This window comes from Mauremys mutica, chromosome 7 (genome assembly GCF_020497125.1).
Source record: "Mauremys mutica isolate MM-2020 ecotype Southern chromosome 7, ASM2049712v1, whole genome shotgun sequence".
NCBI lineage: Eukaryota > Metazoa > Chordata > Testudines > Geoemydidae > Mauremys > Mauremys mutica.
Window position 1 is genome coordinate 63,396,016 of NC_059078.1, and position 22,840 is coordinate 63,418,855.

Here is a 22,840-nt window from a genome sequence, read left to right on the forward strand (position 1 = left end):
TCTATTGATAAAAACTGTAGCAGCAAAGAAGCAAACAGCTCCAAAACCTAAAAGCATCTGAAATAAGTTGATCTACATCACACACAAATAGAAGCAGCACAGAAAACAAAGCATTTGGCTAGCAGTGGGCTGCAAAGGAAGACAGGCAATGAATATATTGTAAGAGAAAACATGAGCAAGGCAAACGGGCAGCATACAGTAATATATGTGCTTATTGCCATATGGAAAAAAGCAACAGAAACAATTCTATAATGTAGGACCAGATTTTCAAAACTCAGCACCCAGAACTGGGACCAGTTTTCCAGATGAGCTCAGCTCCCATTCAGACATGTAAACAAAGGCCAGGTTTCAAAAGCTGCTGAGCTTCGTGCAGTTTCCACTGTGACTCTGTTAGCCATAGCGCCATACACCCAATATGCTGAACTCTCTTGAAAATTTGACCCAGCCAGAACGTCACGCATCATCCAGGGCTCAGGCCAAATGTGAGTAGTTATGTCCAAGCCTTAATAAGCCAGGAAAATATATGAAATGAGTGTGTAGCAAAACAAACAAATCAACTGATGAATGAAATATCCGATTAACCCTGGAGCGAGCATGGCATGGATTTATGGCCAGTGGGAAATCCAGGCTGCCTTGTGATGGGTAATTGCTATTCAGATTATTGGGAAATACATCCCCTATGCACAAAATCCTCATCCTCTTTCTGAGAATGTGGCAAAGCTCACTTTGCCTGGCATAGAATTCCAGAGGCCATTATTACAGATAAAGGACTGCAGTTTGCCTGCTGGGAATTTGCAGTTTGCAGCATCAGCAGAATTTGAATACATCACATTCTCCCTGCCTCACAGCCAGTCTAATGGTAGAGCAGAAGTAGCTGTCCAGAGAGATGTATAAAAAACTACTAAAAAAAGGCTAAACTACTAAAACTACTAAATAATAAGGACCCATGATCAATGTTACTGGACACCAACAGAGGAATGGGCACAGGTCTATACAGTCTCTCACACCACACCACACCCAGACTTAGTATTCAATACTGCTTAAGACTGGGATTGTTACCTTGGGAAGGAGATGAATAAGAGGGGACACAAACATTTATAATACTGAATGGTCTAGAGAAGGTAGATCAGGAAGTTCAGTTTTCCCTGTCACACAAAAAAAGCAACTGAAAGGTGGCAAATTCAAAACTAATAAAAGGAAATACTTTTACAAACAATAGCTGATTAGCCTGTGGAACTCATTGCCACTGGATACAACTGAGGCCAAGAACTTAGCAAGATTCAAAAAAGAATTCGACATTTACATGGATAGGATTGGCTACTATAAATCTGCATATTTTTGTTAATTTTGGATGCAATACAAGAGCTCATGTGTCCCGGCTTAAGCCAATCTTTAACTTCCAGCAACTAGAGCTGAATGAATAACAGATTTTTGAGTTTGCTGGCAATTCTGAAAAATTACAAGAACATTTTTTGGGGGTTGAACCGAAAACTAATTTTTCATTTCAATTACAACCATTTTTAAATGTTTGATTTAAAAAAAAAGAAAAAGAAAAAAGAAATTCCCAAATGAAATGTCATTCTGACCTGAAAAAAATCAAAGTGTTTAGACTGTTTCAGAAATTTATTATGGTCTTTTTTCTTACAGGAACAATTTGACAAAACTGACGATTTCACAAAACAATCTCTGGTGTTGCTGAATCTGCATATTTCACCAAAAAAGTTTCAGCTGAAAAATTTTGCTCAGCTAGGAAGATTATCCCATTGCCTCCCTGCTGCAAGGTTCTTAAACCTTCCTCCAAAGCTTCTGGTGCAGTGTCCTGTTGGACATAGGATACAATGGACTGATTCAGTGTGCTCTGGATCTAATCTATATGGGGTTCCTAGAGCCTGGGCTCCAGCCGGAACCCAGAAGTCAACACTGCAATCAAACAGCCCTGCAGCCCGAGCCACAGGCCAACTGTGGGTGTCTAATTGCAATGTAGACATACTCAGAGACAGGGAAGCTGAACATGGTATAGTATTAGGTATGGAAAAATAAAGCCACTAGGGGGGCATACAGCAGAGAGGTGTAAGCAGAAAATAAAGTCAGTCTGGTAATCACTTCCACCATGGTGTCCTGAGTCTCTGTAACCTCCACATGGTGTCAACAATGGGCTCTGTAAGCTGGTAAAACAGCAGAGATGCTACATGTGACCCAGCATTTTGCAATTACCACCCCCATCAGAATTTGATTTTCAGCACCCTGAGGGATGGCCACTCTAGATAAACAGATTGCAGGGATGTTGTCTGAGCAGAGCCTAGGAGTGATTACAAATGAGGAGAAATGATAAATCCAAAGAAAGTTTAGTTCTTAAAAAAAAAAAAAAAAAAAAAACAGGCCAGCCAGATGGATGCAGCAGGAGAATGAAATAACAGGACCTTTTATAACGAATAGATAGATCAGCTAATTCTGCCAGTAAATTAAAACTCTTCAGCCCAGCCAGCTATTTCTATTCACAACACATTATATAAAAAGAACACACAATAAAATGAAAGGATTTTTCTCTAAGATGAAAGTGTGTGTGTATTAGGGACTTTGAAAGCAATAATGATCAATTGGGTATGCTAACGCTGAATCAGAGCGTGATAGTCAGCCGCTGACATGGGACCAGAATGGGCATTTTCAGGCTATGGAAAGACCTAATAAAGTATAAAAACCTCTAATCAAATTATAACTGGCAGGCAGATAATAGGTTGGGGAGAAAGTTATGTGCAGTGGGTCCTGTGTTGGGGGACCCTGGGTTGTGCACCAGGCAGGGGCAGGGAGCCTAGCTCCTTGGTGCTAGAAAGGCTCTAATGTGCGTGGGAGATGGGGGGGCTGTATATTAAATTGTAGGTTGGTATTATCAAAGGATTGGTCTGACACATGTAATTAGAGATGTAACGGTAACCACACAGGGCATTTTACATTTTCAGAGCAGTTCAGAATTAGAATCATCACTGGAGAACAGGGCTGTGAGGGGAAACAGTGGCTTTCTCCCTGTTTTTCACATCTGGAGACTGAAGTGCAGTGAGGATTTGCCCACAGCTAGGCAGCATCAGAGCTAGAGCCAGCTGCTTGCTCTACATGTTGAGCCACTGGTTTAAGTGACCCCATCCGTTGTATTCACTTTTATATCTTGAGAGTGAGTAAAGACCTGTGACTTCTTATAGTTGGTGACTGGGCTATATCCATACTGGTGAGCAGCCTTCAGTGCCATCCTACAGTCCTTGGGATGTGACCTCACCCTCCACATTGCTCCAGCTCTGACACAGAGGTAAATGTGGAGGCTCACATACATACAGTCTTTGCCATCGTACTGTGACCTTTCAGGGTCTCTCTGATAGTAACACCGCCATAGTTAAAATGTTAATCTGGAGATGACCTTAACAGGGATGGAAGCATTCTATTCAATCTCTGTTTTGAGTCAGGTGGTCAATTTCAAACACCTATTGTAATTTAGGAACAGGTTGAATTTTCTAGGGCAGGCTGACCAGGCGGGGGGGGGGGGGGAGGGGGGAATAAGAGGTTAGTTATTTTTAAAAAGAACCATAAAATCATCATTTTTTCCAGTGTCCCACAGTTTTAAAATGCCCTGGAGAAGAGAGGGGGATATGAAATGAATTGTGTTTGATTCTTTGCCAGGATCAGCTTGGGGAGACTTAAGTAGTAGATGTTTGTACTCTATCTCAAAAGCAGCAGATAAACCTCACTATCTGGCCTAACCTCTACAGGGGCACAGAGAGCCATCATTCCCCAAGTGTGGCTCTCTCTCATCCCATGGGAGACAGTGTATTAAATGCTGACACCACTTTGGCCTGTGTTACCAAAGGTCATTGTTGTCAATCACTGCTGTCCCCAGCTGGCAAAGGACCCATACTCCACTGTGGCCCTCAGACAACTCCCCCACTCCACAAAACCCTGATTCACCTTGACCCCCTGCCTCCACTGGCAGATTGACAATCCTCAGGACAGGAGTCTCTCATGAGGCACTGGGGTTCCATGGGCAGATGCCAGCAGGAATAGGAGATGGGGGAGGAAGGGTATGCGCACATACATCAGTGAGGGCTTCCACAGGGACAGATGTTCTTTATATAACAGCAGAGGCAGAAGGAAAACCTCCCCCCCAAAAAAACATGTCAGCTATTTGGTGGACCCCAGAGCACAGCTGTGGCACACTGGCAGTCACAGATGGACCACATGCCATTGTAGGTAGTCCCATCATACCATCCCCTCCATAAACTTATCAAGCTCAGTCTTGAAGCGAGTTAGGTTTTTTTGCCCTCACTTCTCCCCTTGGAAGGCTGCTCCAGAACTTCACTCCTCTGATAGTTAGTAACCTTCATCTAATTTTGAGCCTAAACTTGTTGATGGTCAGTTTATATCCATTTGTTCTTGTGTTCACATTGGCACTTAAAAACCAGTGAAGGAGAGAAATTATCCCTCTGATGTATTTATAGAGAGCAATCATATCTCCCCTTAGCCTTTGTTTGGGTAGGCTAAACAAGCCAAGCTCCTTGAGTCTCCTCTTGTAACATAGCTTTTCCAGGCCTCTTATCATCCTAGTAGCCCTTCTCTGCACCTGTTCCAGTTTGAATTCATTTTTCTTAAACAAGGGAGACCAGAATTACACACAGTATTTACAGATTAGGTTTTACCAGTGCCTTGTATAATGGTACTAACACCTCCCTATATCTACTGGAAATACCTCACCTGATGCATCCTAGGACTGCATTAGCCTTTTTCATGGCCGCATCACATTGGTAGCTCATAGTCATCCTGTGATCAACCAATACATCTAGGTCTTTCTCCTCCTCTGTCATTGCCAACTGATACATCCCTAGTTTAAAGCAAAAATCCTTATTGTTAGTCCCTAAGTGCATGACCTTGCACTATTAAATTTCATCCCATTTCTATTACTCCAGTTTTCAAGGTCCTCCAGATCTTGTATGATAGTCTACTCCTACTCCATATTGGCAATACTTCCCAACTTTGGGTCATCTGTCAATTTTATAAGCGCACATTCGCTTTTTGTGCCAAGGTCACAAATGAAAATATTAAGTAAGATTGGTCCCAAGACCAATCCCTGAGGAACTCCACTAGTAGCCTTCCTCCAGCCTGACAGTTTACCTTTCAGTATGAACTCTTTAACCAGTTCCTTAGCCACCTTTCAATTCATTAATCCCCATCTTCTCCAATTTAACTAATAATTTCCCATGTGGAACTGTATCTGGTTTTCTGAGCCTCCTCTCCCCTCCCTAGCCCTGGAGAACAATCCAATAAGGTATAGGTGCACCAACCCTGTATAAAAGCCACAGGAAATTAAACCAAAGCTGTGTTTAGTGACAGTTCAGGTTCCATCTTAGCCCACTCCACCCACCCACAGGCCAGGTTATCTGGTCATGATTAGTTTCAGTCAGAAGGGCTTGAAAAGCAGGTGGAGGGAAGGAGACAAATGTGTCCCTAGGCAGCAAAGCAATGCTGGATGTGTGCCCAGAATGGTCAGAAATGGGGTTGCCAACAGAAGATGTGGGCCTTGTCTACATGGGGAAATTGACTGGCACAGGTATTGAGAATGTGTTTCTATTGAAGGCTGTTGGCCACAGATACCAAAAAATACCCCATGTCATGGGCAGCCTGGACCATAGAGGCAAGCTGGGCTGAGCCTTGCCCAGGACTTACCAGCTATCCCTCAGCCCCACTGATGAGCTGGCATCATAAGAGCTGATGACCCCAGCAGGGTGTAGTGGCACTTAATTAGAAAGACTGACTCAACCTGTGGGGGAGAAGCAGGGCAAGAATTGCTTAAATCGAGCTGGAAACTCAGTAGAGAGGGAGACCCTGGAGGGAGGAACAAGGGAAGAGCATGAAGAAGTCAGGGCAAGTCACCCAAAGGCGATGGAGTAGGCTCCTGTGGGGAAGCCCTGAGCTAACACCTACAAGGAGCAGAGAGATCCTCAGAGGTAAACTGCTGGAGTCCCTGGCAAAGGGAAGCAGTGTGGGAATCCTGCTGGGGAAGAAACAGTGCAAAGAGTCTCTGTGGGGCCCAGGAAGCAGAGGATTTCAGTTGATCCTGAGAGGGACAGAAAAACTATAAGTCTGGACGTTGTTTGTGAACTTTAAATGTGGATCTTTAGTTACCCCAGAAAGGGAGTGAACTGTTATATGACTTGGCCGCAGGGCCAAGACACAGAAGACCCGAAGAGGGAGTTGGGAGAAGACACTGGCTTGGACTAGTCATTGCAGGGCCAAGGAAGTGGCCACCAGGATGCGCAGGAGGTAATCTCCTCTAAAAAGCCGCATCAAGTCATGGGGGGAGACGCCCAGAGATGAGGACTGTCAAGGTTCCTTCCCCACTCTGAACTTTAGGGTACAGATGTGGGGACCTGCATGAGAACCTCTAAGCTTAATTACCAGCTTAGATCTGGTTTTGCTGCCACCACCCAAATCATTTAAGAGTTATTTGGGAAACTCTGTCTACCTCCCCCCAGAATATCTCCCTCCACCAATTCCCTGGTGAACACTGATCCAAACCCTTTGATCTTAAAACAAGGAGAAATTAACCATTCCCCCTCCTTTTCCCCCACCAATTCCTGGTGAGTCCAGATCCAACCCCCTTGGATCTTAAAACAAGGAAAAATCAATCAGGTTCTTTAAAAAGAAGGCTTTTAATTAAAGAAAGGTAAAAAATCATCTCTGTAAAATCAGTATGGAAAATAACTTTACAGGGTAATCAGATTTAAAGAGCCCAGAGGAACCCCCTCTAGCCTTAGGTTCACAGTTACAGCAAACAGAGGTAAATCCTCTCAGCAAAAAGGAACATTTACAAGTTGATAAAACAAAGATAAACCTAACACACCTTACCTGGCTGTTACTTACAAGTTTGAAATATGAGAGACTGTTTCAGAAAGATTTGGAGAGCCTGGATTGATGTTTGGTCCCTCTTAGTCCCAAGAGCGAACAACCCCCAAAACAAAGAACACACAAACACAAGCCTTCCCCCAACCAAGATTTGAAAGTATCTTGTCCCCTTATTGATCCTTTGGGTCAGGTGTCAGCCAGGTTACCTGAGCTTCTTAACCCTTTACAGGTAAAAGGATTTTGGTGTCTCTGGCCATGAGGGATTTTATAGTATTGTACACAGGAGGGCTGTTACCTTTCCCTTCATAGTTATGACAAGGACACATCCCAGCTTCATACAACTGCTCTGTCATGAGATGTGTTAGTGATGACCTCAACAATGTTAAACCAGAATAACTTTCCAACTTGATTTCTATGCTTTCGAGGATCTGGTAGGTGAGGCGTGTGCTGATGCAAGCTGAACTGTCACGAACTATAGGGGGCGGTGCTGCTAATAGTCAATAATGGAAAGGACTGGCATTCTCCTAGGAACATAGACAAAATTTAACAATTTGCATGTCTTCACAAGGACACCAGTGGCATCTGCTCAGGGCTGGGTGGGCTCTGCTTATATCCTGAGTGCTCCCTAACACACCATCTGTTATTTAAGCTTCCATTCTCAGTTGGTGCCTAAAGATACCCAGGGCCCAAGCGTCTTGAAAGTCTTCATCAGGTGAGGTCTATGTTAAGTGAAGAGAGGACCTGTGGAATGACCCATGGTTACAGACAGATAGGTCAGAACACTTCTGCAGTGACCACTGTGACAATGGCCATCATCAAGGAGGGAACCCGTTACCTACCCTGCAGCACCAAAGCACACATCTCCACAGTTTGAGATAAAGATGGTGTCAAGGCTGCGCTGCGGAAGGACATGCCACCCTCAGGTTTTACATCTACTGATTACAGTGTCTCCAGCCTCAGTGCATCACACCTCTGCTTGGGACACATGCTGTAGCTTGCACTGCATTACCGCGGTCAGCTCCATGAACACTTCCTATGCAAGACAGGGACTGGAGGGAATATTCTGGCATAAGCTTTTACTGCCCAGTTACCAAGAACATTAGAACAAGTAGGAGGAGGTGAAATATCCCAACTCTATGCCACCTGAGAGGTGTGTGCATGGGGCACACTGGCATGTACATTTAGGTGGCTGTCCCTGGAGCTGGCAGGCAGCACTTGCACTGGGGTCTCAGTCCATGACTTTGCCCTGCTGCCACCAGGATCATAGGCGCAGACAACATGGGTGCTCTGGGGCTGGAGCACCCATGGGGAAAAATTGGTGGGTGCTCTGCACCCACTGGCAGCTCCCTGCCCTAGCTCACCTCCGCCTCCTCTCCTGAACGCGCTGCCATGTTCTGCTTCTCCCCCTCCCTCCCAACGCTTGTGCCGCAAAACAGCTGTTTCACGTGGCAAGTCTGGGAGGGAGGGGGGAGAAGGGGGAACACGGTGCGCTTGGGGGAGGAGGCGGGGCTGGGGCAGGGATTTGGGGAGTGGTCCAATAGGGGCAGGGAGAGGCAGAGTTAGGGCCAGGACTTTGGGGCAGGGGCGGAGTCAGGGCAGGGGCGCGAGCACCCACCAGCCTAGAAAAAAGTTGGCGCCTGTGACCAGGATGGCAGCCCTGGCTGCTCTTCCCAGGCCAAGCCCGGCTGCGCTGGCACTGGGCAGACTTGGCACTTGGAGCAGCGCACTCAGCTCTGCTTCATTCCCCATGCTATCTGCAGTGGCCCCATGGCCAGCAGGGTGGAGCTCAGCCTATATTGTCCTACATCTCCCACTCCAGCTAGATGCATGGACAATCCACGTGGGAACATCAGCTTGTCTCTCACTACACTGCCGTGCCCACTGCCTGCAGTGTGTGTGTGGGGCGGGGGAGGGCGAAAACTCTGTGACCACCTGCCCCCTGCTGGAGTACCCAGGCCTCTGACCTGGTGTGTCTGAGCAGATCACTGGAGAGCAAGCCTTGGGCAGGAATGGGCTGCATTAGACCTTTTCTTGACAGATAAAGAGGATCTGATAACACAACTAAGAGTTAAAAAAAGGCCACAATTGCCCCAAAAGCCTCACTTGAGGAAGGCGGCCATACTGTTTATAATAAAAAAAAAACTGATTGGGGGGAAGTGAAGGCAGCTATAACAAATAAAAATATATATAGCAAATGGAAGAAAGGGGAAGTTGATAATATATGTAATCAGAAGCTAGGAATTATGGAAAGTTGATGAGAGAGGCAAAGGGACATAAGAAGAAATCTATGGAAAGCAGAGTTAAGGAGAATAAGAGGAAGGGTTTTTTAAAGTTTATTAGGAATAAAAAGAATCCTAACAATGGTGTAGGTCTGTTATTAGATGGAAATGCTAGAATTATTAATAATAATGCAGAAAATGCAGAGATGTTCAAATGTTTATTGAATAAGTATTTCTGTTCGGTGCTGGTATACGGTGTCCAGTTCTAGTATTCACAATTCAAGGAGGATGTTGATAAATTGGAGAGGGTTCAGAGAAGAACCATGGGAATGATGAAAGGATTAGAAAACATGCCTTATAGCACCATTTCTAAAATGTGACCATCAGCGGGTTTCCCTGAAGCCACAACAGCTTCCTGGGCAGTGATGGGGTGGGGAGAGAACGGGATGGCAAAGCATCGGCCCCTCCCCCACCCTCCCTGTTGCTCCTGGATGCGCCAATCTACACGTCTCCGGAGACAGGTGGGGCACAACGCTGAAGGAGCAAAGTGAGTTCTCTACCTGCGGGGGTGGGGGGAGGGAACAGGGGGGCTTAGCGAGACTCGGACTTCAGCCCTGGGGGTGGTTGGGCCGTGGGGACTTAGGGAGCCTGGCTGCAGACTAGGGCTCCAGCCATGGGGCTTCAGAATCCAACTACTGGCTGTGCGATGGTGGGCTCCGATCCCTGGGTCTGGCCACATGGTGCCAATCCCCAATCTGGCTGGCAGCTGCTGGCCCCAGGTGCTGACCCCCATCCGTGCACTCCAACCCCCAGCCCTAGTCACTGACCCCGGCTGCTGGCCACCAAAAAATGTGTTGTGAGAACCCCTGCCTTATAGTGATGGACTCAAAGAGCTCCATCTGTTTTGCTTAGCAAAGAGAAATTTAAGGGATGACTTGAGTACTGTACAGTCAATAAGTATCTACATGGGGAACCAACAGATAATAATGGGATCATCAATCTAGCCAAAAGAGGTGTAACAGCATCCAATAGTTGGAGGTTGAAGCTAGACAAATTCATACTGGAAATACATTTTTAATGGTGAGAGAAATTAACTATCGGAACACAGTTTACCAAGGGTTGTGGGGGAATTCTCCATCACTGGCAGTTTTTAAATCAATTAATGTGAGGCAGTTCTCTGGTCTGTGTTACACAGGAGGTCAAACTAGAGGATCACAGTGATTCCTGCTGGCCTTGGAATTTAGGAATAGTGGGGGAGAGGGATGGGAGTAGAGGTCATGCACATATATTTATATGCACATTTTGAAAAACTGGTGCAATTTTGTTTAAAACTCCTGTATTTTGTTTGTTCTTCTACTGCCTCTACAAACACATTCACAGAGGCTAACACTGGTCAGACTGCCCCCCGCATCTCTACTGCAGCTTTATTTCTGGAGTCATTCATTCTGGCCAATAGTCCTCATTTGTGGGCACCTGCCTTAAAGGAAAGCTGAATACCACAGTAATAGCCACACAAAAAAGGAAATAGTTTGCTTAGACTGTTATTCTAGGGGAGAAAAGTATTTCCTATAGCAATCTGTCAAGGTGACTTCATCGCCATGCATCTGACGAAGTGGGTATTCACCCACGAAAGCTCATACTCCAATATGTCTGTTAGTCTATAAGGTGCCACAGGACTCTTTGCTGCTTTTAAGATGACTGCTTGTGACAGGAGCAGTCTACTCACCACCAGATAGCACCTCCTCCTGGCTGTTCAGGGGATTAGCTTCATGAGGTCACAGCCCCTCCCCACAGGGACATGCCATGTCTCCATCCCCTCTCTCACCCCACAAGCTGCTGCCACCTCTTCATGACTCAGCCCCAACCCAGAGTCACCATACACATTTCCCCCTTCCAGGGTATTAAAGTCTTTCTTCAGCAGTCTCAGGCAATCTTCCCTTTCACAGCCTCATAGTATCACTCCCTCAGGGGCCAGCAGGGGAGCCACCCACCTTCTCTTCCATGTTCCAGCTCAGGGAATCAGCAGCCACCCCTAGACCTCACTTCCTTCCCCTAAGCCCTTCCTACCTGTCTGGCTTCCTCCCTCTCTGGGTTTGCCAGCCCCACACCTCCCTCCTTCTCCTCCTCCTAGGAGTGACTGTGGGCTACCTACTGTACACACACCTCCCCTCCCCCAGGCACTAACTGCAGCCCCTTTTTGCTCTGAACTCCTTACCTGTGTGCAGGCCCTTTCACAGGTGAGTTTCCTCCCTCCACACAGCTTATGTCTCCCCCATTTGCTGGATAATTGGCTGATTGGGCCCACCTGATTTAATTCAGCCTGGGGAGTACCCATTACACAGTCCTGAGGGACAGCATGTGTATACTGCACAGCCAGCCTCCCTGCAGTCTATGAGTACAGGGGGCAATCCACTCCTCTAATGCTTGGGGGGAGCAAACTGGTCTAGCAGGGGGTGGTTTCTCTTCTTTGAGTTGCTCTGTGCCTGTGTTGGAGATAATTCCCCTCCAGAGGCTAACAGCAAACTGTGACTTGCTCACTCAGTTCCCTGAGGTGAAAGGCACCCCTGCAAAAGGAGGCAGCTTTGCTCTGCCCCATCGAGGGTGGGAGAGCACATGGCTGTTTGGGCTGGGGCTTGTTACAAAGGAGCTGGCCCATCAAGCAAGCTGGGCTGCCTCTCCTGGGCTGCAGAGTGTAAGAGGTGAGTCTGCAACCCAGTCAGCTGCCCCCTTGGCTGGAGAATGGGATGCTGAGCTGGGACCTGCCAACACAAAGGCCTTCCCTGAAGGAATGAAAGTGGGTTTGAAAGTGAATGAGTCCATTTGTGCACTCAGGTTCACGCATACAAATCCCCCTCCCCACGCATACACTCCAGAGGGCAGGTTGGGGGCAGCATAGCCTTGGGGGGGTAATAATTTCAGGGCCAATGTGCCAATGAAGGTGGCCAGATTCAGACTGGCTGGGCCCGCCTGGCAGAGATGCACTATCAGACAAGGTGAGGCTCTTCACTTGGAGATGAAGGGTCCTTTCAAAGTGGGTCAAAGTGCTGTTGCTTTCAAACATCAGATCCTAGGCCTTTGTACTGGGCCTGACACAAAGGGGCCCTGAGCCATGACTGGCACTCCTAGGCTCTAAGACTGTACAATTCAAATAATAATACCCAGACAGCTCTGCAGACAGGCTGCCCTGTGGCAATTGTCATGGAGTCACAGGGTCTGGACTATGCCCCAGCCTGTAAGTAGTCCCTTAGAGGGCTGGGCCCCAATGACTCACCCAGTGTCACAGGGGCAGGCCCGTGGCCTCCATGATTCTGAGACTGGGCCGTTGACAACAGAGATTCCCTGTCTCTCTCCGGGGATCCCTGCAGCAAATCCAGCCAAACCAGAGTCCTGCGGGAGGCATGTGCTGGGCCCCTTGGGAGCAGTGCTCTCAGGGAGTAGGGACAGATACAGGCAGCCTTTGCAAAACAAGGGAACCATCTACCAGTCACCTGGCTACAGAAGCTGAACGTCCCTTGGAGAGCACAGAGAAGCAGCAGTTACCCTATAGTCTGTCCTGGCGAAGCCAGTGCCATGAGAGTCAGTCAAGGTGGGATGGACTTCATCTCTGGCTCTCCCCAGCTCTGTTTGATTGTCCCCCCAGGTCTAGGCTCCTGAGTCCATCCAAAAAGCCCTTAATTCTAGCCACCCGACACCTTGTTCTCTAGCTCAGTCCCCAAGTCCCTGCTGGGGTTTTCTGCTCTTAGATGAGGGTTGTTCATTCCTTGGGGGCATCTCTGTTTCTGGCTGGACTCTCCACTGATGTGGGCTAGTTTGAGCCAATTTAATAACTATGCTATTGGTGCCCCCGAGACAGAGAGGTGACCCCCACCACCTGCCTCCCAGACTGTTCCAGGAACAGTGTTAACCCTTTTGCACCCACTGGGTAGCAATGCACCCTACAAAGGGAAACTGAGGCACACCTAGGATTCATAAAAAATGACAGAAAATTCCCACTTTGTCACAGAGGCCAGTTACTGTACGGGGTTACTTGTAGCTGACTGGGATCCTCCATAGGTCCCTGTGGTGTGGGAGCTGCAAAGAGTTGGTGGAATTCACAGGCAGAACAAGGGCTCCTCTGGGCAGGCTCTGCTTTCCCCACCATCAAGGGGCTCTCTGGCCAAGCCCAGAAAGTGAGGGCTGATCCCATGGCAATGTTTTCAAAGAAGTTATTGCTGGTCTGGCCAGGATGAGAGAGACCAGGGCCACAGAACTCTGCCTAATACAGAGCATGCTCAGATGGGAGACTCTTCGGAAAACCTGTGGCACTTCTGGGCTCCTTCTCATTCTGTTTAAGACTGGGAGAGGGACTAAGCATGTGTAAAAGTGACACCCACTACAATAAGAGGAGGGACACTGCAAATCCCCAACCACTAATCCATGGACAGATGCTGTCCTTGGCCATCAGCCCCTGGAGGTTACAGAAGGGTTGCTGCCCACTGACCTGCATAAGCTCTCCATTCATGCTGGTCCAGCTTGAGTGCTGGGGTGAATATCAGTATTCCCCCTCCCCCAGATGCACGGGTTAGTGAAGGGGCTGGCGGGCAGGCTAGCACAGCCTCATGGCCAGGCCCAGGGACCAAGCAAATGCTTGCCCTGGTGAGAGATCAGCAAAGATGCACAAACACTTCCCTCGGTCACTGGGCCCCATAAGCAGAAACAGCTGATGAGTGAGATGGCTAAGGATCAAACTCTCCAGGAAAGCCAAGGCTCACCTGTCACAAGCAGAAGTGGAAGGAGGCAGGGGTTGCACAGTCGAAGCCAGTGAGAATTAACCGATTTTAAAGTATTTATCTTGCAGGAGGTTGCTGTTATATCCTTGGGGGCAGCCGGTTTAGGAAGAAATCACTTGAGGCCAGACAGCAGACAGCTAACAAAACCACCATTTTATTTACAGAGAGAGAGAGCTCACTCAGCCGGCTGAAGCTGGCTGAGCTAACCCATAATAATCTAACTCAGTTGCCATAGCAACAAAAACCATGACAACCAAATACACAACATATTCCTCCCCCCCAATAAGAACATCCCCTAAATAAAACACACACTAGACTAGAGAAGGACTGCTTCCATTCCCAGCTAAACCCTGGGGATTATTTTGCCCCGTAACCGTGGGTTCGCCCTAGCTAAAGATCCAGCCGATGAGGAGGCCTTCTGTCTCTAGGTGGATTACGGTGAACTTCTGGTGTTATTGCACCCGAAAGCACTAGAGGCTCAGGGTCCGCAGCACGAACGGGTGAGGAGGTGGTATCAGCTCGTGCTGGGCAAAGGGGTATCTCAGCCGCCGGCAGTAATGGAGGAGAACAGTCAGGAACAGGTGACTCGTGATTCGGTGCCTCACCAGAAGAGGTGAAGTCAGACCCCTCAACTGCAGATGTGTCCTGAGGACTGGCATGACCTGGCAACAGCTGATCTACATGTCGCCGCCAGGTAAGATTCTCTGCAGTCCGGACTGTGTAGGAAACAGGTCCTGTTTGAGTGATGACTGTGGCCGGGACCCATTTAGCTCTAGAAGTATAATTCCGAGCCAAAACTGGCTGTCCCGGGCTAAAGGTTTGGTCTTTTGCTCTGGGTGCCCGTCTGATGACTTGATATTGCTGCTGATGTTGCACAGTTTGTCGGGGTTCAGAAGGTTTCAGCAGATCAAAGCAAGTGCGCAGCTGTCGTCCCAACATTAGAAAGGCTGGGGATGCCTGGGTCGTAGCATGAGGTGTGTTTCTGTAGGAAAGTAAGAAGGTATCCAGACGCTTTTGAATGGAGTGTTGTCCCCTTGCTGATTTCAAAGCGTTTTTCATTGTCTGCACAAATCTTTCAGCTAATCCGTTGGTGGACGGATGATATGGTGCTGACGTGATGTGGTGTATCCCATTTGCCTTCATAAAATTTTGAAACTCCTGAGAAACGAACTGCGGTCCGTTGTCGCTCACAAGTTGTTCTGGCAGACCAAAACGACTAAAAAGTCCTCGTAGTTTTTGGATAGTACTCTCTGCAGAAGTGGACTGCATTATAGAGACTTCTGGCCATTTAGAATGGGCATCTATTGCCACCAAGAACATGCTTCCTTCAAGGGGGCCAGCAAAGTCAACGTGAATACATTGCCACGGGTTTTCAGGCCAGTCCCATGGGTGTAGGGGTGCCCACTGGGGTGCATTCCTCACACCCTGACATGACATACAAGCTTTTGCCTTCTCTTCAATAGCGCAGTCCAATCCAGGCCACCAAAAATAGCTTCATGCAATTTCCTTCATGAGCACTATTCCACAGTGATCGGAATGTAGCTGTTCTAACATCTGTGATCTCAGTGGTGGTGGAATAATGACACGTCTCCCCCACAACAAACAACCAGATTGGACCGATAACTCCGTCCACTTGGACATGTAGGGAACAAGGTCGGATGAGACCGGAGAGGTTTGTCGAGATTTTCCATGCATCACCAGGTCCATAACTTGGGACAATACTGGGTCAACGCGAGTTGCCTTCTTTATCTGAGTAGCAGTGATGGGTGTATTCTCTACCTGTTCAAAGTAGAAGATTTCCTTTTGGGCACTATCTTGATGTTTGACCGGCAAAGGCAACCTTGAGAGGCCATCTGCATTGCCGTGCAGAGTGGATTTCCAATATTTGATTTCATATGTGTGTGCTGAAAGTAACAATGCCCAACGTTGCATACGACTAGCAGCTAATGGGGGAATGCCTGTATAGGGTCCAAAAATTGACGTCAGAGGTCGATGGTCTGTAAGAAGAGTAAACTTTCGCCCAAATAGGTACTGATGAAACTTCCGAATTCCAAAAACAATTCCTAATGCCTCACGTTCGATTTGGGCGTAGTTAGTTTCTGCTTTGCTTAGAGTGCGTGAAGCAAAAGCAATAGGTCTCTCTTCTCCCGAAGGCATAATGTGTGACACGACTGCTCCCACTCCATAAGGGGAAGCATCGCAGGCCAATTGCAGGGGTAAGGATGGATCAAAGTGCGTTAGAACTTCAGAATTTAACAATGCATCCTTAGCTTTGTTAAATGCAACATCACAGGCTTCAGTCCACTTCCAGGCCTTGTTCTGCCCAAGGAGCTCGTGAAGTGGTTTTAGCAGTGTGGCTAACTGTGAGATGAACTTTCCATAATAGTTCAGTAGTCCTAGAAACGAGCGCAGCTGGCTTACATTTCGTGGTGGGGGAGCCTCCACAATAGCTTTAACTTTTGCAGGGGCCTTATGAAGACCTGCAGAATCAATGATGTGTCCCAAATATCCAACAGAGGGCTTGAAGAATTCACACTTGTCTTTGCGAACTCGTAGGCCATACTCTTCCAGTCTTTGTAGGGTAGCCTCTAAATTCTTTAAGTGATCTAGTCCATAGCCCTCTGGAACAGGGCGGGAGCAGATGTTATTCCGAAGGGTAGGCGGCAGTATCAATAAAGCCCCTTATGAGTCACAATAGTCAACAGCTCTTGGGACTTTTCATCGACGTGCATCTGTAAATATGCTTGACTCAGATCAATCTTACTGAACTTTTGTCCCCCAGCCAGGCCTGCGAAGAGGTCATCGATGCGGGGAAGCGGGTATTGCTCTGCCCACAACACTGGGTTGACAGTGACTTTAAAATCACCGCAAATCCGGAGAGAGCCATCTTTCTTCACTATTGGAACGATAGGAGTGGCCCATGAGCTATGGGTAACTGGTATTAGGACTCCATTGGTGACCAGGCGCTCCAGGTCTGCTTCAACTTTTGGCCTGATGGCATATGGCACAGTTCGGGCTTTCAGATATTTTGGTGGACTGTCAGGTTTAATGTTCAATGTCACAGTGATTCCCTTCATACTTCCCAAATCATCTCCAAAAACAGCAGCATGTTTCCTTAGTATAGGGGTTAGACTGGTTTCTTCTTTAGTCATCCGGTGCACTTCTGCCCAGTTCAGTTGAATCTTCCCAAGCCAAGACCTACCCATTAAGGCTGGGTAGTTACCTCTCACCACAAACAGTGGCAATTTAGCCACCTGTCCATTGAGCTCCACCTTAACATCAATAGTGCCCAGCATAGGCACAGCTTCTCCCGTATACGTCTTCAGAACAGTTTTTGTTGCCTTAAGCGGAAGATGCTGTAGCTTTTCTTTATACACAGTCTCGGAGATCAGTGAGACGGCTGCACCGGTGTCCAGTTCCATGCGTATACGTTTGCCATCCAATAACGGGGTTACCCAGTATTCATGTGAGCCCACTGCCAAAGACAAAACATGCAGTGGCACTTTCTCTTGCGCTGAGGTGTCACCTTGATCATCCTGGGTCTGCTCTAGGGTATGCAAGGTTCCTCTTTTTGTCGGCCAGACCACAGGCCTCCTTTTCTTTTGTTTACAGGCACACTCAATGTGTCCCTTTTTGCCACAGTGTTGACACACCAGGTCCTTACACCAGCATTCCGATGCCTGGTGACCCGGCTTACCACAGCGGTAACATTCTTGACTCTGCACCGTTTTGTGGGTCAGTTCTTGTGACACTTTTTGCACCCTAGGGGATGCACCGATATATTGCGCCTCCCTTGTAGCCAGTTCCATGGAGACAGCAATATCAACAGCCTTCTGTAAGGTAAGCTGAGCCTCTGTCAGTAGGCCCTTCCGTATAGCTTCACTGTACAGGCCACACACTAACCTGTCACACAGGGCATCATTTAACATCTCTTTAAATTCACAGTGTTCTGCTAGCTTTTTTAAAATGGCTTCAAATTGTACAACTGTTTCATCTTCCTTTTGGTCTCTTTTGTGGAACCTATATCTTTCAGCAATTACCAGTGGTTTTGGGGAGAAATGGGACCCCAGGATTTCCACAATGTCACTGTAAGATTTAGTCTCAGGCTTAACAGGGTGTAGTAAGCTGCGTAGCAGGGAGTAGGTTTTAGCCCCTACAACACTTAAGAATATTGGCACCTTCTTTGTTTCTGTAATGTCATTTGCAATACCAAAAAGCTCAAAACGCTCAGTATACACATGCCACTGCTCTATATTCTCATCAAAAGGTTCCAGTGGCCTGGTCAGAGTAGCCATGATTTTAGTTTCACTTTCACAGTCAGTGCAAACAAGCAGTATTTTTATTTGTTTGTTTTGTACCTTGACTTCTACTTCCTTCTGTTACTGGAGCAGCACCAGGATCCCATCCATCGTCGCCACTTGTTATATCCTTGGGGGCAGCCGGTTTAGGAAGAAATCACTTGAGGCCAGACAGCAGACAGCTAACAAAACCACCATTTTATTTACAGACACAGAGAGCTCACTCAGCCGGCTGAAGCTGGCTGAGCTAACCCATAATAATCTAACTCAGTTGCCATAGCAACAAAAACCATGACAACCAAATACACAACAGTTGCACTTGGGTGGATATGGGGGGGGAGTATGTAGGGGTGCCCCACCCACTGCATCTTTCCACTCCCCTCCCAACCCTAGATTTTCAGCACAGCTCCAAGGCACACAACACTTGCCCTGCCTGACAGAGCCTGTGTGGAAAGCATGTGTAGGAGTGGGTCTGGAAGAGAGGGATTTTACCGGGTGGGGGGGAGCTGGGGTTGGGGGAGCAGCAGAGACACAGCTGGAAGGTTTTCTCCTCTCTTCCTCAGAGTCTGGTTTGCAGGCAATGGCTGGGGGAGGGTTGCTATTTTGTAGTGGGGAGTATTGGGGACCCCCCCATGCACTGAGCCATCCCCACCATATCAGTTGCCGGCAGCAGGGTATGGGTGTGCTGCCGGGGTGACGGATTCAACGGGGTGCACTGCCTTTGGGGAAGAGGGGTGGCACCTGCCCTTAGGCCGCAGTATGGAAGGGCCAGGGTTGGGAGGGGAATGGAAAGATGCACCCCATGAGCAACGGCCCCCTACTGGACAGCCCACTGCTGACTCCAGCCCTTGAGCATGGACCCATCTGCTTTCCCTGCACAGGCTCCATCAGGTAGGGCAAGTCGACTGGGCTGTGTGCCCTGGAGCTGGGCTGAAGGACCAGGGTTGGGAAGGGAATAGAAAGATGCACCCCATGAGTACTGGCCCCTGGACCCCCCAAATACAGAAGTCAAGCTACGTTGCACTGTGATTGCCATGAGACGGAAATTACATTCCGACCAATGTGGTGAGAGCAGGGTCTCCAGGACCCTTAGACAAAGAGGGGAAAGTAGCCGGGAGCTGTAGTTTCATCACAGTCTCGCTCTCCCTTCTTTACGGTCCCCTTTTTTGAATGGCTTTTGTTCCAACCGCTTGCTGCAGTTGGGCATACAGAGCAAATAGGCTCCATTTCTCTCTGTCTACAAGCAGCCTTTTAAAAATTAAATTTAAAGCTAGTAGCCAAGGTTAATGATCAGACATTTTATCTTGGCCCACTATATGTAACTAACAAATGATCAAACACACACACTTTTGAGCAATTCACAGTCCAATAGCTCTGAATATTAAAAATGCCTTGAAAGTGCAAGTATTCTACAGCTTGGTCTGAGGCCAGTCCAGCTTCTTTTCTGTGTTGTTACATCAAGTGTGTCTTTGTTTCACAATGTCAAATCTAACTAGATTTATTTCATTCAATTCAATGTAGAAAGAAGCTACCCTAAGGTGTGTCAATCACGCATTCTAAGATTATAAACCCTTCATTCATCATCCTTCCTTTTGAAAATATCATTGCAATATGAACAGATGGCAACAAGGTGAAACAGAATGAAAGATGCTACCAGTTTTAAACTAGCAGATGAAGAGTCTGAGGCTGATAAAGAGACTGCGTGTGTTGCAAAAAGTATTGCCGTGTGATATAAGCAGTAGACACAGCAATGTGGGCAAACAGAAAAAAAGTCTAGGCACATAGAGACCAGAACCAAACTGAAAACAGATAGTGTGTCCTGCTGTAGGGAACAGGAAAGGAGAAGTCCTTCCAGTCCATACATGCAAAGCACTAAGCATCAGGGGTGGCATAAACATAACCACAAAATGACAACAACGATGATAAAATTTACCAAGAAGACAAATGCCCAGTTGTATTTGATTCTAGTGTTTTATCAGGAAAGCATTCAGTTCAATGTTAGGTACGGTGGCTAGAAAGTCATTCTGCACTATTTTTTCCATGAATCTAGGGCTTGTCCATGGTAACATGGATATAACCTTCCAGGACATGCATAAAGATGAAAACCCAGCATTTATGGGAAGTTATTTCATAGTGATTTTTCTGCTTGTCAGTTTATTTATCCACAGCACTTTGTTAGAGAAAAACAATTCACAAATTCCAGGGTATTCAAGTTTATATGTGTGTCCTCCTTGCCTCTGTGAGTGTGTGTATAGATATATATAATTGCACATATTTAAATTAACATATCAATAAAGAATCTATCCCTGCAATGAAATGATATTCATTAAAAATTTCTTTGCCCTAAAGCACACTGAAGTTTACTACTCCTAAAACGGATTATCATAATCTCCATCTTTAAAGAAACAATGTTAACAACACAATTATCTACAATCACTTTAGTCCCTCTTTATAACCTTAGAGGAGTTCTTACAATATGGCATGAGAACCCTTCGGAAGCAGGGGATTTGCCTGTGTCGTGGGCTTTTCGGCCAATGCTTCTATATTTGCACTGGGGAGAACTTTGTTTTAATTGAATTTCCTTAGCATTGCTGAGCAATTGCAATAAACTGAAAACAAGTCTGGATTTAATTAAAAGAACAGGTTTGGGGGGTTTGTTTTTTTTTTTTTTGAAGTAATAGAAATATTTTGTAGGTTTCCTGAACATGAAGCCATGATTCTTACCTACACCTTGACCTTATTTTTTGTAACTAGATAACATGGCTCAACGGATGTTCATGTTCTTAACCTTCCTTTCTTCTCACCATGAGCCATCTATTGATATCAAAACAATATGTTTACAAATCTGTCCTTAAATGGTACAAATTGCTCAAAATGTTGTTACTGTTGCATTTGTATATCTATATATATTTTACATACTAGCTGGATTGTCCTGTGCTCTGATCATTAGATCCAACTGCTTGCATGCAAAACCAAAATAAAGCACGTTTGAACACTCCCTCCCCTCCCGAATAATTTGTAATATTGTGTGCCAACTGTGGACAGACACAGTATGTGCACACAGATAGCTGTTAGTGAAGTCTGGCAGCAGAGCAGTTAATAATACACGTTAAAAGTGTCAAGCCAGTGAACTTTTTGTCTAAGAATAAAACCTAGTCCCAGTTGCTGTTTGCTCGTTAGGGCTCAGTGACATATCACTGTGTTTCTTACCTGTCCGACAGCAGTCCTGCTAAGCCATATTGCATAGTGTCGGGAGTTTAGAGGGACTGAATGCATAGAGAACAATTCCAAATGAACAGGGAGTCTGTGCGTCTCTTTGGGGAGTTCTTGATATCCTTGGAGTTGAAGTCTGCTGTCTCAAGAACACAGCAGACACAGACTATAAGAACACAGACTGCGGCAAGGGGGCTAATCCCGCAGTCCTTGGCCAGGCCAGACTCTCATGGAAGTGTCCATGAGTTGCAGGGCTGGCCCAGAATAAGGACTAATGTACCTTTGTGGTCTTTCTCAGCAGCTTCAGAGGCAGCCTCCTCCAGACACTGGCTCTGCCTGTGCAGCTTGCTGTCTGGGCTGTGCAGCCCTTCAGCTCACAAATGCCCAATCTTGCAGACTGTGCTGAGTGTTTCCCAGAGTTTGCCCGAACAAGGAAGCCGTAATTTTCTCAATACAAAGGTGTCTGCGATTTCTAGACAGGGATTTCCCTCCACAGACAACTCTGAGTTTGAAAGCCAACATTTTGTTTTCTGTGTAATGTCCATCCCAGGATTCCTGAAGGCCCCCGGGGTCCTTTCTCTCCATCCGGAGTGTTTGTTGGACCTTGAGTCATTTCTGATCTGCAGCACATGGGGATGTAGTCCGCACTCGCTGTCCCAGGAGTTACAGCAGGGTCAAACATTGTCAAAGAAGTAGTTAGTCTAATCTCATTTATAACATTAGCGGGGTTGGCCAGCAATCGGATAATACATGGGCTGCTTCTGTAAAGATGAGGGTGACCACGGCACAACAAAGGTAGATCAGACTTTATTCCTTTGTAGACATTTGTTTACATATGGACATTAAGTGGAATAAAGTTTTACAACTTCTGAGACCTTATTTGATCAAAATCAGAATATCTGGAGATCCTGACTCATTTATTTTTACAGATACCAAGCAGATTTTCAAGCACATCGTGTGCTCCTAGGTGAGCACAAAATCACGCAGAATACATGTTTTTTTAAGTCTACGGAGAGGTATGAGCCTTGTCCTGGAGCTGGTGGACTGCCGGACTCTGCAGTATCACAGACCCACTCCTCCTTGGGACATGCAGATTCCCATTAATTCTTAATACACCATTTGACCAAATGGAACTGTTTACTGGGTATGAGCAGACAGAGCCGTGCGTGCAAAAGTTTGAAGTGAATATAGCCCACTTTGTATTAAGCAACCACTGAAAGATCTTAAAATAAAGATCGAAGAATATTTTCTTATTTAGAAAACATTACGGACCAGAGCGGTAAACCGGGGTTTTTCTCTCAAAACAATATGCCATTATTTTGTGAGTTGTGTCACCTTAGTGAATAAATTCTGACACATGCTAAATTAAAAAAAATACAAACAAACATAAATCTACTTTCAGTTTAATGGATTGCAACATACGGTAGCACATTTGGAATTTTTTACAGCAGTACCGTTT